Source organism: Pan paniscus, chromosome 1 (genome assembly GCF_029289425.2).
Source record: "Pan paniscus chromosome 1, NHGRI_mPanPan1-v2.0_pri, whole genome shotgun sequence".
NCBI classification, from domain to species: Eukaryota; Metazoa; Chordata; class Mammalia; order Primates; family Hominidae; genus Pan; species Pan paniscus.
The window spans coordinates 199,254,191-199,269,790 of record NC_073249.2 but is presented as its reverse complement, the minus strand read 5'-3'; the positions used below and the strand labels follow the sequence as shown (position 1 = coordinate 199,269,790).

Sequence of the window (15,600 nt, the reverse complement as noted above, 5' to 3'; positions counted from 1 at the left end):
TCCCCCTGTCCCTCTCCTGGCCAGGTCTCTGCCTCCTTCCTCTGCTGGATCAATGCCCTCACCCGTAACCCGTCTCTTAATCAGGTTTAAAGCTTTGTGACTAATAGTATGGCTTTTGAGTCTCTCACACTGCAGCTCCACCCTCTCCCTATTAGCTGTGTTTCCTTGGGCATGTCACTGTACCTCTCTGAACCCGATTCCTATCTGTGAAATAAGGATAATATGAGCCCCTGCTTCATGAGCAAATGTGCCTGGCACATAGTAAGCACTAAGTATCAGCTCTTTATTATTTCTATAGCATCTTATCATTTCACTTATCTCCATTCTGAAGGCTTCGGCCTCCTCTCTGCCTCCTTCCCAAGCAGTTGTCCCCTCTTTCCAGATTATGGTGGTAACAATAAGATTGCTAACATGACCCCTTATGATCTGCAGTGACTGGAAACATGTCTGGCACCCAGCAAGTGCTTCATATTAGTTGTTGAATAAATTAATTAGCTAATTTAATCCTCACAACACCCTATGGAGGAGAGGAGAACTAGTATTATACTCATTTTACAGACAAGGAAATCAAGGCCCAGAGAGGGAAAGCAGCTCCCAGGGGCTGGGATTTAAACCCAAGCAGTCTGACTCCAAAGTCGGGACGCTCACTGCCCATTCCATCCTCACCATTCCCATCCTTATCTGCTCTGATGCCAACCCCAGGGAGGGACCCTTTCTTTCTCCAGGTATTGGATCTTAGCATCTAGATGGATGCTCACTGAGCCCCTGCTCCAAAGCTAAACCTTCATGTTTTATCTCATTTGAGCCTCACAAAACCCTATAGCATCAATGCCATTATTATTTCCCCTCAACAGGTGAGGAAACTGAGGCTCAGAGAGGAGTCAAGTAACTAAGGACACACAGGATTCAAAGCCCAAATTCTTTAAATGACATGATTTTTTTGCAATGTTTTTCTCTTATTGTTTTATCCCACTGTTGAGAATTGACCACACATATCAGCCTTGTTTTTCCAGTTAGTTGGGCAGCAAGCTCTCTGAGGCCAACCCTTCCACCTCTCCCATTGGTGGCCAGCACTGTAGCGGGGTGAGCTGTGCTCTATAGAGGCTTCTGAACCACTGATCTGCACACTCCTAGCGAGGCACAGCCTGACACTCTGCCTGTTTCCCCCACAGCACTCTGCCTTATCACCCCATCAAACTTAGTGTTGGGAAGGGCAGGGCTAGGTCTCCCCTTCGGCCTAGACTAGAGGCTCCCCAGAGATGCCTTATCCCCCAGGAATTCAGGGCTCCCATCTCCTACTTAGTGCATCAAGGGGGCAGGACAGGACAGGCGTGGTGGCTCACGCCTGTAATCCCAGCACTTTGGGAGGCCGAGGTGGGCAGATCACCTGAGGTCAGGAGTTCGAGACCAGCCCGGCCAACATGGTAAAACCCTGTCTCTACTAAAAATACAAAAATTAGCCGGGTGTGGTGGCAGGCGCCTGTAATCCCAGCTACTCGGTCTGGGCAACATGGCAAAACCTCGTCTCTACTAAAAACACAAAAAATTAGGCAGGTGTGGTGGTGCACACCTGTAGTCCCAGCTACTTGAGAAGAGAATCACCTGACCCTGGGAAGTCGAGGCTGCAGTGAGCCGTGACTGCTCCACTGCACTCCAACCCGGGCAACAGGAGTAAGACCCTGTCTCAAAAAAAAAAAAAAAAAAAAAAAAAAAAAGAAGGAACAAATGAACAAACGAGGACTCTGGATCCTAGCCTTCCAAGTTCAAAGGGCGGCTCCACCACATACTGACTGTGTGACCTTGGGCAAGTCACTTTACCTTTTTATGCCTCAGTTTTCTGATATATGAAACAAAGACACTAATAAAAGGGCTGCAATAATAATTAAGTGAAGATCTGTTTATAAAGTTGGAATAGTATCTGGAACATAGTAAACACTATATACGTGTTTGTTAAATAAATAAAAGTTGAGCTCCACCTAGCTCTAGAAAGGTCCCCGTGGTAGGGTACAGAGCTAGTGACAAAGCCCCTGTTCCAAACAGATAACTGAAGACACACAAGGGAACGGGCAGAGGTAGCAGAGACTGCACACCTTCGAGAAGCCCCTTGTGGCAGGGACCCCCTCCTCCTCCCCACATCCTCCAGAGGCAGAGGACCCCATTTCCTGGCCTAATCAGTCTTCTGACCTAATCCCCCCACCCTAGTCCTCAAGCCACTTCCCCTCCCCTTCCTCCAACTGTTAACTCTTTCCATGCAATCAGACTGTGGCCAGAATTCAGGCCCTGCTGCTTAGTTGCTGTGTGACCCTGGGCAAGTTACTTAGCCTCTCTGAGCCTCAGCGATCTCCTCTATACAAGGGGTTAACCCCCCTGGAGGTCTGTCCTAGGGATTAATGAATAACTGAAATCATACCTCCGGATATGTCCATAGATACTAAGACATGCTGGTGTCGCACAGGCCTGACAATGTGGATGGGCATGCTGTTTGGGCACTGGGGTGGGGGAGAGGGGAAAGGGGCTACTGTTAAAAACTGACCCCCAACTTCAAAAGTTTCCCCAAGGGTGCCTAAGCACCATCCAAGGCAAGTTCCCCATCCTTCCAACCACCATCCTATGACATCAAAATACTGTTTCTTGAGAGACAGGCAGGGGCCTCAGGTCAGGCCCCTCATTGCCACAGTCACTACTTCCAAGGCCCTGAAGCAGACCTGGGCGAGAAGAGGGAGGGAAAGGAGGAGCCACAGGTGAGATGGGAGGAGAGGACCCCTGGTGGGGAGGACCCCTGGGATGAGACAGGCAGAAGGGGAGAGGGACAGGCCTCCAAGGACCTCCCTCTCCCCCACAGCTAACCTGGCAATCACCTGGCCCAGCCTTCCACCCATTTGAAAAGGAAGAGGAGCCAGCGGCAGTAGGTTATGATAGGCGATTACCCGTCATTAATTAATTAAAATAAACAGCAGATTAAATACAGCAAAATTAAAATAGCACAGGAAATTAATTCTCTCCTAGCCCTACCTCACAGGTGAGATGCTTAAAGGGGCCCTTGAAGCCAGGATCCAGGGCAGCTTGGGCTGGAGGCGTGTGTCACCAAAACCTGCCTTACACCACAACTCCCGGCAACCCCAAATATCAACGGCAGAGCCCAGCTACCCATAGGCATCCACCTGGCTCTGCCACCCCAGATTGGCCTCCTGGCTCCTTATCCCCAGGGCACTCCAAGCCCTGCTCCCCAGTCAGTGGACAGGAACGGTCCTGACACCCTCTAGGTCGGGGGGTTGGACACTGGGCCACATCTACCACCACACAGGTCAGAGCAGAAGAAAAGAGGCACCCTGGTCCTCTCTTCTGGGTCCCCTCTGGGGCTTGGAGTCAGGTCTCGGCAAGACCCCCCTCTTCTGTGCTGAGTCCCTGGCCCCTCATTTGGAGTGCCCCAAAATCCATCTCTGAGGACCCCTCACTTTCCTCCACTTTTGGCTTAGGATGCTCTGGAAGAAAGTACTGCTGAGGCCCAGAATCCCAAGCCAGAAAAATGCCTGACCCAGTTGGCTAGACCAACCAACCCCTAGGACGTGATGCCAGAATTCCCTCCTACACAAGACTAATCGGCTCATTGCACAGATGGGGAAACTGAGGCCGGGGAAGACAAGGCATTTTGTTTGTGGTCACCCAGTGACCTAGTAGGAGAGCCTGAAGCTGACTCTCTAAGGGGTACATTCCATGTCACACTACAACACTGGATTTTCAGAGGGCGGCTCAGTTCCACGCTGCCCTCTCCCAGCCTAGCCTCTGAGGCCTCGCCTCCATAGGCCCATTCCACAACTTTCCCTTCTGTCCTACGCAGCAACTGGTTAGACCTCAACCAACCTCAGTTCCTGCCCTCGGGCTTGCTGTTCACATAGCTTGCTTGGAAGCTCCTTCCCCAACTTCTCCCTGCCCAAATTCTACCAGCCAGCTCAATACCAGTTCCTCCATGAGCCACCCAGAACCCTGACAATTTCCTTTAAGCTTCTGGGGTGGAGGTGAAGGTGAAGACTCCCTCTCTGCTGTCTGTGTGATATGGTTATCAGGTGAGCTTTCTGTAGACTAAGAAAAGAGTCTGGGCCCCAGCAGCTGGCACAGTACCCAGCCCTCAGAAGATGCTCAGTAAATCTCTTCATCTGATGTCCCCCCATGTCCAAGTGATAACTGACAATAATGGCTATTATTTATTGAGCAGCTACTACAAGCCCAACACCTGTACTGCCCCCTCCTTGCACGATGAACCTTGCTCATAGAGGTTGTATGACTTGCCTAAGGTCACTCAGCTCAGGAACTGGAACCCCACTGATCCTTAACCCTAATTGAATCTCCTCTCCATCCTACTCACCACTTCTAGGTTAGACCATCATCTCCCACTTGCACTTCCAAAGCCCCTCAACTAGCCTTCCTGCCTCCAGTCTCTCCCTCCCCTGGTCCTGCCAGCAAAGATTTCCCATAACCCCTTGAAGCCCACTGGATAAAACTGAAGCCCCAGAGCATGGCATCTACACGCCGTGACATCTGCCTTCTGGCCTCTTTGCAGTGTCTCCTCTGGTCTGTGAACGTCCCTCCGTTTTCTCAGCATAACACACTTGATTCACTTCCAGGCTTTGCATATGCTATTCCCACTGCCTGGAACACCCTTTCACGCTTCCTCTTATGAATTCCTACACATCTCTCAACATCCAAGATCAAGGGTTACTTTACAATGGAGTTGGAAGAGACAGGCAACAAATAGGCTGGTCACAAAACTGAGAGCCCTGTGAGGGAAGGGCTCATGTCCATCTTGGTCACCACAGTATCCCCAGGGCTTAACTCATCATCAATGCTCAATCAATATTTGTTGAATGAATCAATGAATGCTCTGTATAGACCTGCTGACTAAACAGAGGAATGACAAAAGAATACAAGGCCACAGCAGGCAGGGCCGGAGGTAGACGGGGAGAGACTGAGGCCAGGAAGGGCAAGGACATGGTGAAGAGCAGTAACAAATACCGTCAGGGCTAATCTGCAGCAGGCCACACTCTTGGCAGAGAGAGTGTTTATGAGAGACAGAGGAAGGAAAATGATGGTGTGAGGGAGGCTCTCAGTGTGTGTGTGTGCACATGGGCAAGAAGAGGTGAGGACGCATGTGTGTACTGCATTTGTGAATTGGCCTGTGTGAGAAGGCAGGGAAGTATGCAAACATGTACGTGTGTGTTTGTAGGGGGGCTGTGTACGCGTGCCATGACGGCTTGGGTATGTATGGGTGTGTGTGAGGAAGGCTTTGTGTGCACAGGATGCCGTGTGTGTACATGATGGAGGTTGTGCACTTCTGCTAGGAGGGAGTGATTGAGAAAGACAAGAGGGAACACATGAAGGAAGGGTGAGTGAGTGAGAAACTATGTACGGGGGGGCTGTTGTTGTGAACATGTGCATGAGGAGATGGTGTCCCTGTGAGTGTGACCAGTGGGGAACGTAGGTAAGAGGTTTCAGGGCTCTGCTGAGGGTGCAGCTGCCATGGCCTCGACCACAGGCCTGGTGCCAGAGGTGGGGGCTGGCCCTGGGCCCAGGGTGGGGGGTTCTGACAGAGCAGAAGATTCCTCAGAGTCCTCCCTGGAGCCACAGGCGCCAGATTACCATGTCCCTAGGCAGGGAGGTCGAGGACGAGGCCCAGATGTGCGTGTGCCTCTACATCTGTCCACAGTAAAACCTCTGGGCATTTCTTTGTCTTTGTCTGTGTCCGGGTGTGCACGCCTGTGCTCGTGTGAGTACCACTGGCTGTGTGTCTGTGCCTGTCTTTGTCTCTATATGTTTCTGCGCCTTTGTCTCAGTGTGTGTGGCTGGTGATCTATGCCTGTCTGCATGGCAGTGTCTGGTTTTGTGGGTGTCTATGTGTGTCCTAGACTCCATGCATGTCTGAGTAGAGAGTGCCAGCATCCTGCTGGACTACTGTTTGCATTTGTGGGTCCATGCGGCCTTGGTGTGAGTGAGGGCACATTGTGCTTTTGAGACTGTGGGTCTAGGCCTCGGTGTATCTAAGCGTGTGCTTGTGTTTCTGTATGGGAGACTATGCCATGTGTTGTAGTATGGAGATGCTTATCTAGGTCTGTGTGATGTTTGTGAGACCAAGGATATGTGTGTGTCTGTATCTGTGCGTTGGGTGTGAGGGGTTTGTCACAGACTGGTGAGCAAGTTAATCTCAGACTCCGTGACACGTGGAATAAAATCACGCTCCCATAATGGGATCATTCGTCTTCCTGTCCAAGGAGAGAACCAACCCTTCACCCTCCGCCCTGGGGGAGCCAGTGGGGCCAGGGCCAGGCACCGGCCCCCACCCAGGCCGCCTTCTGGCCTCAGCACCCCCACCCCCTCCTCTGCTGCACCAGGCTCATTCTGCCTCCAGAGTGCCCTAGTGCCCACTGTGGGCTGGGCAGGGCTCCAGGACATGTGACTGGGCCTTAGAGGCCTGTCCTGGGCCCCCTGCCCCACCCACTGCTGAGGAGAGCCCTGCCCTGAGATGACAGCTGGGGGTACAGGAAGGACTCTTCGGGCCCCTCCTTCTCCTGGAGGGGAGGGATGAGCTGCAGGCCCGGCCGGGATTTTCCATCTCTCAGCAACAAGATTCCTGGTGAGCAGGCTGCAGGGTTTGGCAGGGCGCCTGCTGGAGACCCGCCCTCACCCGCCAGGATGCCTGGGTCCCTGGGGCCAGGCAGCAGCGAGTTCCCTGGGGAGCTGGGCGGGGAGGCCCACAACTCCAATCTACTGTTTGCCTGGGCCTGTGGGAAGGCCAGACCCTTCCAGGCCCACACCTCCCAACCAAAGATGGCTTCCCAGCACCCCCAGGCAAACTATTACCCTTCCTCTGGCCTCCCCTAAGCCCCAGCCTTAGCTTAAGAAAGTATTCCCAGGCCAGCCACCCAGCACCACCCACCCCCACCACCCCTCAGCACACACCCAGCCTGGGTTCTGCACCTCACCTCCAAGTCCGAGGGCTCTCAAGGTGAGTGTTTTGCTTCTCTCAGACTTGGGGGGTCTGAGGACAAGGCTGTGTGTCCTGCATCTGTTAAATCCCTCTTGGTCTTAGCTCTCCTTCCTGGCTGGGCTGAGAGGCATCAGGAGAGGATTTAAGGTCCAAAGTTGGGGAAACTGAGGCAGTGAAGCCCTCCGCCCTACTCATCACAATGAGTCAGAGGCAAAATCCAGTCATCTGGACTTGTCTTAATGCTGCCTAGCAATAGTGGCTGCAGCTCTTTCTTTCTCGTGGGAGGGTGCAATTTCCGGAGGGGATGAGCATCAGCTGGAGGGAGTGGGGAACAGGCAGGTGGGCTCCCTCAACCCCCAGCACCTTGGATGAGCAGTTGGAGAGCAGGTTTGCTAAGAGATTAAGGTTGAGGAGGAGAAACGAGATGCTCCATGATTTATGAGCCTAATTCTTTTCCCTTAAATTCCCCTCCAACCCCCACCTCCCAGCCCCAGCCTGGTCCCTCCAGGGCCATGCTGTGGCCCCAGGCCAATGTCAAAGCCCTAACCCATCCATCAGCTGTTGCCAGGGAGTTTCCACCCCAATGGGTTCCAAAGGGAGGGGCACAACTGACACTAGGGGCTCAGATTGATGGGGAGGGAGCATGGCCCTAAGGAGTCTGCCAACAGACCCCTGCACCCTCCTAGAAGCTGGGTGCTCACAACATCCAGGGAGGAAACTAGGCTGGTGGGTGGGGCCCAGGAGGAGGTAGCCTCCCCGCTCTGGCACCACACCCAGCCCTGCCCTTTCAAGAGGCCAGGAGACCTGGGATCCCACGGGGCCCTGCAGCTCACAGGGTGTGTGACCTTGGGTGGTGACTGCTCCTCTCTGGGCCTCAGCCTTCCCACTGCACAATGCAGAAAGTGGCTCAGATATCCCAGGTGACCACCTTTCGGCTCACCCCCCTTAGCATTAAGCCCTGCCCTCTGTCCAGAATCTGGCCCAGATGGGGTAAGGTCACAGCAGCTACCTGGAGGAGTCCTCACAGCCACCCAAGTCAGAGCTGAAGAGTTTATGGTGATCACCCCTCCACCACATGCCCATTTTCCAGTCCCTGAGAGAGGATCTGGAGTCTGCACCAAGACCTGAGTTTTACTGGTGGGGCGGTTAAGAGCACATGTTCTAGGGACATACAGACCCGGATTAATGCCCTAGCTGCACCAGTAACTTGTTATATGAAGTCATGTGCCTTTTCTCAGCCTCAGATTCCCCATCTGTAAAATGGGGTAATAGTGCCTCTCTCCTAGGACTGTTGAGTTGAAATGAGAAAATGCATGCAAAGGCCTTGGCACAGTGCCTGACACATAATAAGTGCTTGAACAATGGTAGCGATCATAATTGTGGTTAGTATTAACATAAATCCAGTGGCCAGGGAGAAGCGGGAAGAGGGATCCTCGACCTGGCTGGAGGCGATCCAGCTTCATCCTTGAGCCAGGTCAGGACCCCCAGGGTCTCAGCCCAGAAGGGCCAGCTGAATTCCTCGAAGCCCCCTAGCTGTGTCCCCTATTTGTTAAAGGCCTCTCATTAGTGAGCCTAGGCACCTGCCCCTCCACAAGTAATAAGCCTCATTAGTATCTTAGCCCCAAGCTCTGAGCCCAGAGTCTATGTGTGTGCACACGCATGAGGGTAGGGGGCTGCAACAGGCCACCAGCCAGGAGACAGCATCCTCGCCAACCACACCCCCTGCCTGTCATCCGCAGAGCCCGTCACCACCCAGCTTGTCACCTGCCTGCCTCGCACCCGCACCACCTGTCACCCACCCAGCTCGTCACCCACCCAGCCCATCACCTGCACCACCTGTCACCCACCCAGCCTGTCACCGGAGCCGCCTGACAGACATCTGGGTGGGGGACAGGAGATGGGGAGGAGAAGACCACAGGGGTGCGGAGCTGGGGGCCCCAGAGACCCTGTGGGACCCCCACTTCAGCTCGGCATCCTGCAGCATCGCCATGGCAACCTCTCAGCCGCAACCACTTTCCCAAACATCCCCCGCCCTCCCCCCCCAGGCCCTGCTCTTAGCTGAGCTGAGGCTGAGAAGAGCCTGAGTGACAGCAGAATGGGGCAGGAAGGAGGGGGCTCCCCAGCTGGCTGGCCTTGACCACCCTTGCGCCCCTCTGGACTCGGTTGCTCCATCTGCAAAATGGAGGGGCCGGAACGCAGGAGGCCCCTGTAGACAGGTCATCCCTCTCTAGCCTGGATTGGCTGAGCCGGCTGCCGGTTAACCTGTGAGGGCTGGGGGTGGGACGAAAGGACCCAGGGTTTCTGGGTTCTTCCGCACTCCTCTACCTCGGGCCCAGCTCAGAGAGGCTTGGGCCCCTGGCCCAAGCTCACACAGCAGACGAGGAGGCGCAGGCTGGACGGGAGAGGGGCTCTGCCAAAGGACTGCCAGCTGGAGGTGCCATACTGGGTGACCCAAGGTGACCAGGGGCAGAGTTGGCCCCACCTCCGAGCTGCATTATTTATAAAACCCAGAGCAAGGAGCTGAGCAACAGCTGCGGTGCTGCCCCTCCAGGGGACACAGGCCTCGGTGGAACGGAGAAGACACGGTGTCTCCTCAGGGAAGGCCCCTAGGGTCCCGGGCTCCCTCCAGGGCTGGCTGGGGCAGGGGCTGAGGTGGGGAAGGGGGAGCAGCTCCGTCCCTCCCCTCCCCCTCCACTCCTCCAGGCAGGCAGCGATAGGATTACTTCTGCATGACTGCCCGCTCCACAGGGTTCCAGAGACCCTCCTGCCTGCAGCAATCTTTAAAATTCCTCCAGCCCAACCTCTCTCCCTCTCTCCCTGCAGTGAATGCTCCAGAGTCTACTGCAGTGTGCCCACTGCTGCCGCCACCACTACCCCCAGGCAGGCTGGGACCCAGGTCCCTGGTGTCCATGGGCAAAGATGGACCCATTCTCAGGGTGTAGCCCTGTGTCCCTCAGAACCCTCTAAGACCCAGGCCCTGGCCCATTCCCTCTGGCCCTTGGTGCTGCCCCAGTCCCACAGCCATGGCTCCAGCTGGGGTCAGGCATGCCAGCTGTGCCAGGGCGGATGGGCACATATGTGCAAACACCCCTGGTGGGTCTTGGCATGCCTGCCCATGGGCTTTGCTGCCAGAACCTGGCTGCCCCACCTCTGCTCTGAACCCCTCCCTATCTCACCAATCCCTGCTATCCCCCCAGGGTGGGCAGACAGCTGGGCTAAGCCAGTGCCTGCGGCTCCCCAGGGCACAAGAGGCAGGCAGGAGATCGATGCACTGAATTTTTTAAGGCCCTAATGGAGCCTGCATCCCAGGACTTGCTGGGCTGGGACACAGGCGATGTCTTGGGGACCCTTCCCACAGCACTGCAGTTGCTTCTTCTTTAGGGTCTTGGGGATCAGTGGAGCCCTTCTGTGAGCCTTCCCTCAGCAAGAGAGGAGGCACGAGGGACCTCTAGGAAAGAGAAGGGATTTGGGGGCTGTGAGCAATACCCAGAGCCCCGCTATCTCCCCAGTCCTAATGCAGGCAGAAGCAGCTCAGCCTCTAAATCACTCCCCTCATGCTGCCCTCTGAGGCGGATTCTGTGCATCTGTAATTAGGGGGTGGAACAGATGGTGGAGATTCCGTTTAAAATCATGCATCTAGTAAAGTAACCTTCACTGTCGGAACTGACTCCCAGGGAGACCAAGCCCCGCAGCCTGGATTTGGGGGTGGGGGGGAGTATGTCAATCCAGCACCTTCCCCATCCCTCTCCCTGAAGCCCCAGGCCCCATGTCCCTCTCAGGTGAGCCAAGGGGTTGGGGGAGGGAGGCAGTGATTTGGCAAGCACTTGAAAAAGTGTGGGCTGGGGGCAACTCCCCCTGTCCCTCTCTCCCACATACATGCCAGAGCCAGGGCAGGGCTGGGTACTGAGAGTTCCTGGCTGAAAGACCAGGATGACCAGGTGCCAAGGGGCTCTGCCCCCACCCCAAAGGGGCCCCAAACCTTTAAGCCCAGGCCAGGGTGCCCAGAGCACAGGGTCTTGGGTGGGGCAGCTTTGAACCAGATGTCCAGCCTCACTGTCCAAGAATGAAAGGCCTGGGGCGGTGAAGGGGTGGAGATGCCTCCCCAGGCAGAGGAGGCTCTGGGAAGAGGGGGAGGCCTGGGCAGCAGAGGGAGAGAGAGCGAGAGCACACAAGAGTGAGCAATGTGTGTGACAGGCTGAGGCTGTCTAGGGGAACAAGGTGGGGGAGAGGGTGTGCTGGAATGTGCCAACGGTGGGAGTGAGGGCTGCAGAAGGATTAGGCGGGGTATGTGACAGGGTGCCGTGGGGTGCAGGTGGAGCACAGAATGGGTGCAGGGTTGTGACTAGCTGAGGCTGTCTTTGTGTACGGGTGTGGTATCGGGGTGTTTGGAGAGGTGTAGGGGTGTCCCTGGGCCCTTAGGTGGCTGAGGAAAAGTACCGGAGCTGAGACTGTCTGGGAAGCGGTGGGGCCGGGCCATTAGGACTGCCTGTTGAGGAGGTGCCGGGATCCAGGAGGCAGTGTACACAAGTTTCAGGAGGTATTAGAAGCTTCGGGGCCTGATCTGTTAGAGATATACTAGAACCGAAGCCATGTCTGTGTGTTTGAGGCAAATGTTGTGGCTACAGAGGGTGTTCTTGTTTGAGTGGGTGTTTGAAGCAGTGAGTGTATGTGTGTTGTAGGGGGAGGCTGTATGTTTGGAAAGGTATAGGGGATGATACCGGTGTTTGGGGAAGTGCTGAGCTATAGCTGGGAGAAACGTTGGGGGCTGTGGGCAGTGTGTGTGTCTGGGGAGGTGTCAGGGCTTTGAGGGTATGAGTCAGTGGGAAGGTAGCAGGGCTGTAGCTGGGTCCTGGGTGTATCTGGCAGTGTTGGGGTTGGATAGGGGGTTGATATGCTGAGGGTGTGATAGCTGTGTGTGTGTGTGTGTGTGTGTGTGTGTGTGTGTGTGTGTGTGTGTGTTGGGGTGTTTAGGGATGTATTGAGGGGTCATAAAAATGTGGGTTTTGGTTAAGTACTAGGGCTGTGAACATGTGCCTGGAAAGGTGTTGTGGTTGGTGGAGGATGCACTGTGGTTTTGGGGAGGAGCTGGGGAGTGTCTCTGGAAAGGTTATTGGGATTTTAATTGGGTACCTGCAAGGGTCTGGGGAGGCGTTAAGAGACCTGAGGTCCCTCCATACGTGGGAAGGGAAGAATGGGTCTCTGATATCAGAGATGTGCCACAGGCTATCGTCCGTGCATGCACAGGTATGAGGGCTGTAAACCAGGTTCCTGGTGTCAGGGAGGTGTTGCAGGTTGTGGGTAAGCATGTGGTGGTTGTGTGTTTGGGGGTATGTGCATGTGAGGTAGCTGGATGTCGGGAGGTATCTGTATGTAGAGTGTGTGTGTTTGTGGAAGTGTGTGGGCTGGGTGTTGTAGGTGGAGCAGTTGTGTTTTAGAGGTGTTAGAGCTGTGAGTGTGTATGTGGGGCAGTTGTCTATTTAGAAGGTGTTGGGAGCTGTAACTGAGTCCCTGGACCCCAGAGAGGTGATGGGGCTGCAGGGTGTGTGTGTGTTAGGGGGGATGCCCCTCTGGGAGAATGAAGGGCAGCATCCTGGCCTTTGCTCCAGGGCCTAACTGGGGGCTACCCGCTAGAACCCCTATGGTATGGGGTGCCTGTGCGGGGATGTTGAGACAGGCAGTCCATCTGTCTCAGCCTGTGCCCAGGCCCAAGGAGCAGAGCTGCCTCCTCGCTCCCTGGGGGGCAGCAGCAGATCCAAGCCCACCCGTCTGCCTTCAGATGGTGGAGGCAGGAGCCTCCACAAAGCTGCCTGGAGGGCAGCACTGTGTTTGAAGACACACAGGCTGGGGGTGGGGGAACTGCACAGCAAACAGTCCTCACGGAGGCTCCTTTAAAAACCACTGACGCCAGAAGAGAGGAAGAGGGAGGACAGGGGCGGGTATGTCTGTCCTTGTGCATCTGTGTGGGTCAGTGCCCAACTTCCAGGCCGGGGGCCCCTTCCCACGTGCTTGTGCTGGATGTTCCTGTTCAGGTAGCACTCAGGCCTTGGAAAACACTGCTCCAATCCAGGCAACAGGCTCCCAGCCTCACACCTGAACTACACCCTCATATCTGCATAGTCCCTACACTCACACGCACTCATACACCTTCCCACATGCATGCCTGCCACTGCACGCTCACACATGCAGTTTGCCCCATGCCCTTAAACCTTCATATATGTACCCCCATCACACATACCCCACCCTGCAAAACCCACAGTTACACACACCCATCTTACATACACACCTATCACATAAACGCGCATCCACATATACATACCTGACAAGTCACTCTCACACACACACCCACACACTCCACACACCTTGGAGCTCCCTGTCACACCCGTACCCTATCTCACATACACCCAGTCTCTCTCACACTCCATGAGGACACTCGCCATCCCTTCTACCTGCACATGCAAGCACATGTTTATACACACATGCCTCACCACCTTTGAGACAGCTCCCCACTACCCAAGCCACTGGGCATTTCTCTGTGTCCAGGCCAGGCCCTGAAGCTTTCCAGAAGGGCTCTCACCAACTGAGAGGACCTTCTGCCTCCCCACCTTGCCAGCCGGGTTAGAGTATGGGGGTGGGGGGCAGGTGGCAGGGGGAGGTTCTGTGTGCTCTGGTGTGACTGCCACTGTATGTGGGAGGGTGTCCCATGACAGGGCCTGTGAGTCAACACCTGTACAGGGAAGGAAGCACAGGTGCGTGTTCACCAGCTATGTTCGTGAGATGCAGAATGAGTGTGAGGGTGGAGATTTACATGTCACAAATTTGTGTGTGTGTGTGTGTGTGACAGTGTGAGAGTGTGTGTGTGTGTGTGTGTGAGAGAGAGAGAGAGAGAGACGCAGGGCCTGTGTAGACAGGTGTGACCATGGGGGCTGCGTTTATATGAGGGGCATCCCCCGGGTGAATGTGAGGTGGTGTTTCCCAAGACAAGAGAGGTGCACATGTGCATCTGGTGCAGGGGTCAGGGCTGCAGGCCTCTCAGCAACCCCCTCCCCCTATGAAAAGAGGAGCAGGGAGCAAGGGGCTCTGGGCGGCTTCTCTCTCTTGCTCTTTCTCCCTGACCTCTTTAGCAGCTGGAAACTGAGCCGGGGGTGGAAGGAATGGAGACTTGGCTGGCCTGGGGGTTTGGGGAGGGAAGAGGGAGAAAACACCTTCCAGATTCTCATCAAATCCCTGTTTGTGGTTTGCAGCCTGCAGTCTTCTCCCTCCCTCTCCCTCCCTCTCTCTGTCTGTCTGGGTTTCCCCCTTTCTTTATCTCTTCCTGTCTCTCAGCCTCCCCATCTCTCTCCTTCTCCATCTCAGTCACTCTGTCTCCTTTCTTTTCTCTAAGTCTCTGTCTTCCATTTTTCTGCCTCCTCCTCTCTCTGCCAGCACCTCTGTCTGTCCGTCTCTCCCTGTCCCAGTCCATCTGTCCGTCTCTCTCCGTCTGTCTGTGTGTGGGTGTCTCTGTCCATCTGTTCCACCACCCATCTGTCTGGCTGTCTGTGTTAGTCCTTCCAAGGGTGCCCACTCGCTCCCCAAGGCACCCTCCCCCAGGTCAGCAAGGCCTCTCCTGGCTCAGGGGGTGGGGAGGGGGTGCAGAGCTGCAGCTTCTGGAAGCTTCAGTAGCAGCTGGGCTGAATTGGGAGTTCGGGGCCAGCCAGCTGCAGAAGCAGCCCCTCCCCTGGGCTCCCAGGCCAAGGACCCCAGAGCAGAAGAGGAGAGAAAACAGGGCCTCATTGCAGTTGGGTTTGTGTGTGTGGTGGAGGGGGCTGGAAGGGGGCTGGAGGGAGGCAGGGCCTCACTTTACTCTCACTTCACCATTGCCCCCGGAGCCAGGCCCTGCAGGAGAGGGATCCTTGATGCCCACCTTCCTCATCCCCTGGCCAATGGAAGAGATGCTGGGATCCAGGAGGGAGGGGCCAGGAGAGGCCAGGCCTTGGGGGAAGGAGGGGCTGGGAGCCAGGGCTTCCTGTCAGCTGGGCTGGAGGGGGGCTCCTTCCCTCCTCCTTTCCAGGCAGTCCCTGGGGACCCCTCCTGCTCTGGTCCCAGTTCCAGGCATGAGGGGTTGTTCTTGCCAACTGCACTGGGGCCATTCCCACCTCCATCTACCCATAGGGACGTGGGGGGATCACACCAGTGTCACCCCCACAACAGTGGAAGCTGGTTTTGGCCATGTAGTGACCCTGGCCCTGTCTAGGCACTGGCATCCTGAATCTCGCACCTCACACACACATATATACAGTGCATCCCAGTGCTCACCGCCTGCCCAAGCCCCCCAACACCAGCATCCACCGTCATGACATGAACGCAGAGACCAGCACCCTACCTTGCACTGGTGACAGCGCCCCCGTCACAAAGCCAGCAGCTTCAGACAGCATCCCTTAACATTCTCCCTGGCTACTCTGTCCCTGTCCCCCACTCCCTCTCCAATAGCTCACAGTCCAAATCCCACAATGGATGGGGAAACTGAGGCCCAAGAGGAAGGGATGGGAGGACACAGTCATCCCTCCTGAGACCCTGGGGTAGGATCATAAATGAGGAAAGAAGAAAGAGATGCTGCAGGGGCAGAATCAGGCTCCTTCCTGACC

At 55.5% G+C, this 15,600-nt stretch overlaps 1 protein-coding gene across 10 annotated transcripts in view; it reads right to left on the bottom strand.

Annotated features, from left to right (window-relative positions):
• AHDC1 (AT-hook DNA binding motif containing 1) overlaps positions 1 to 15,600 on the bottom strand; it is a 69,674-nt gene that overhangs the window by 48,948 nt on the left and 5,126 nt on the right. Inside the window, exon 1 of one of the 10 annotated variants that reach the window (XM_063593697.1) lies at positions 6,975 to 7,094. The exons of the other annotated variants lie outside the window; for them this stretch is intronic. The gene's annotated coding sequence lies outside the window, so the exon portion shown is untranslated. Of the gene's footprint in view, positions 1 to 6,974; positions 7,095 to 15,600 lie in introns of those variants that run through there. 10 annotated transcript variants of the gene reach the window in all.